A 3,171-nucleotide genomic window follows, 5' to 3' on the forward strand; every position below is an offset into this window, starting at 1 on the left:
TTGAGACATGAACTTCAACTCCCAGAATTCCTCAGTCAGTTTGAGACATGAATTTCAACTCCCAGAATTCCTCAGTCAGTTTGAGACTCGTGAACTTCAACTCCCAGAATCCCTCAGTCAGTTTGAGACTCGGGGACTTCAACTCCCAGAATCCCTCAGTCAGTTTGAGACTCGTGAATTTCAACTCCCAGAATCCCTCAGTCAGTTTGAGACTCGTGAACTTCAATTCCCAGAATTCCTCAGTCATTTTGAGACTTGGGGACTTCAACTCCCAGAATTCCTCAGTCACTTTAAGCTTTGTGGACTTCAATTCCCAGAATTCCTCCATCAGTTTGAGACTCGTGAACTTCAACTCCCAGAATTCCTCAGTCAGTTTGAGACTCGTGAACTTCAATTCAGCAAATATTATTGGGGGGGGAGCTGCTTTTTTTGTTGTTGTGCTGCATTTCAGAGCAAAGATACGGAACCCCCAAATTTGAGGGGTTTGAAGTTCGAAGGGGCTGGAGGATAAAACACATGAGGAATGGTTGCAGGAATTGGAAGGTCTTGGACCAGGGGTCTCCAAATGGGGCAACTTTTAAGACTTGTGGACTTCAACTCCCAGAATGCCTCAGTCACTTTAAGACTTCTGGACTTCAACTCCCAGAATGCCTCAGTCACTTTAAGACTTCTGGACTTCAACTCCCAGAATGCCTCAGCCACTTTAAGACTTTAAGCGGCTGAGGGATTCTGGGTGTTGAAGTCCACCGGGCTTAAAGTGACCGAGGAATTCTGGGAATTGAAGTTCATGAGGCTCAAGCTGACCTTCAAGAAAGGCCGTTCAAATGAGCCAAAAATGACTTAACAGGCGTCTCACTCAACGACAGAAATTTGGGGCTCTCTACGGTGGGTCATAAGTCGAGGACTTACCTGTAAAGAGATGGGGCGATGGCCTTTTTTTGGCTTCCACCCAAGGTTTCCTTGACTAAAGGTTCGAAATGGTAAGGATTAAATAAACCATAATACCATTAGCAACCTAAGGTGGCCAAGCATTATGGGAATTGGCATCCATCCGGAGAACTTCGACTCGTGATTAGTCCACCTTCAAAGTAGAGACGAAGAATGGGGCCTGTTTTCAGCCCGAAGCCTCACAAGGAGTTCTTCCCACAGCCTGAAGTCCTCCCATTTGTGTCGTCGTTGTTTGTGAACTCAAGGAGAGTTGCGTCGGCGAGATTTCCCTTGTCGGGAACCGCCTGGAGTGTATTTTTAAGCCCATCCCATTATTTCCAGGTCGTGCCGGGTTGGATGATAGAGTGCCGGTTTTTTGCGCGACATTTTCAACAACGAAGTCCATCCGTCGCAACCCGAGTGCGGATTTTGCCGTTGCAATAATGGCAGCATTTTTGTAATTTAAGGGTGGCGGGTTCTGAATATTTTAGGGGGTTTGGGTCAGAGTTTGTTGCATAAATTCAAATCCAGAAAGCAGACACAGATAACTGATGCGGCAGGATTCATCAAAATCTTTATATATATATAAAAATAGATGGATAAATGTACAATACCAACAGGTGATTCTTCCAAGGAAACACAAGGCAGGAGAGTTACAGGCAAACACAAGCAGTTAAGTTTCATTTTTAGCAGGCAAGCCCGGGCAGAGAGTGCTAGTTTACTTCTCAGAGCAGCAGACTGCTTAAGTTTCGGTTTCAGTTCTCTGCACAGACTCTGCTCTGTTTACACTCCCATTGGCTGGCTTAGTTGTTATGCCTGTTCATTGTTTCCATGTCTCTCCTAGTCATGAATATTTTAAGAAAAATACACACACATATATATTTGAAATAAAAATATGCCTCAGATCTAAAACACATTTTTTCCCGCCTTTTTGTGCGCCGGTTTAAAACTCAACAGCGCTGCTCCTTGAAAAGGGCTGGAGGAAAATGAATCGATGACTTTTAGAGTTTTGAAGATTGGTTTTAAGCAAATCCGTCCCTCCAGATTTTAGGGTATCTCTCTAAGGGTCTACTGGTTGCACAGGGGGTTGGACTAGATGACCTCCAAGGTCCCTTTCCGACCCTTCTTCTTCTGTGATTCTGTAAGGGTCTCCTGCTTGAGCCAGGGGGCTGGACTAGATGACCTCTAAGGATCCATCCAACGGTGTTAATTCTGTCATTCCGTAAGAGCCTCCTGCTTGAGCAGGGGTTTGGACTAGATGACCTCTGAGGTCCCTTTCCGACTGTCATTCCCTGATTCTATAAGGGTCTCCTGCTTGAGAAGAGGGGTTGGACTAGATGACCTCCAAGGTCCCTTTCCGACCCCTCTTCTTCCGTGATTCTGTAAGGGTCTCCTGCTTGAGCCAGGGGGCTGGACTAGATGACCTCTAAGGATCCATCCAACTGTGTTAATTCTGTCATTCCGTAAGAGCCCCCTGCTTGAGCAGGGGTTTGGACTAGATGACCTCTGAGGTCCCTTTCCGACGGTCATTCCCTGATTCTATAAGGGTCTCCTGCTTGAGAAGAGGGACTGGACTAGATGACCTCCAAGGTCCCTTCCCATTCTGCAATTCTGTAACGGTTTCCCGCTGGAATGGGGGTTGGACTAGATGTCCTCCAAGGTCCTTTTCCGACTGTCATTCCATGATGCTATAAGGATCTCCTACCTTGAGAAGGGGGTTGGGTTAGATGACCTCCGAGGTCCCTTCCGACTCTTGTTATTCCCTGATTCTGCAAGGGTCTCCTGCTTGAGCCAGGGGGTTGGACTAGATGGCCTCCGAGGTCCCTTCCCGACTGCCATTCCATGATTCTATAAGGATCTCCTACCTTGAGAAGGGGGTTGGGTTAGATGACCTCCGAGGTCCCTTCCGACTCTGTTATTCCCTGGTTCTGCAAGGATCTCCTGCTTGAGCCAGGGGGTTGGACTAGATGGCCTCCGAGGTCCCTTTCCGACTGTCATTCCATGATTCTATAAGGATCTCCTACCTTGAGAAGGGGGTTGGGTTATATGACCTCCGAGGTCCCTTCCGACTCTGTTATTCCCTGGTTCTGCAAGGATCTCCTGCTTGAGCCAGGGGGTTGGACTAGATGACCTCCGAGGTCCCTTCCCATTCTGCTATTCCATATTTTACGGGGGTCTCCTGATTGAGAAGGGGAGGGGGTTGGACTAGATGACCTCCGAGGTCCCTTCCCATTCTGCTATTCC

This window comes from Thamnophis sirtalis, unplaced genomic scaffold (genome assembly GCF_051295495.1).
Source record: "Thamnophis sirtalis isolate CommonGarterSnake01/CBP01778 unplaced genomic scaffold, rThaSir2_p1.2 scaffold_4, whole genome shotgun sequence".
NCBI lineage: Eukaryota > Metazoa > Chordata > Lepidosauria > Squamata > Natricidae > Thamnophis > Thamnophis sirtalis.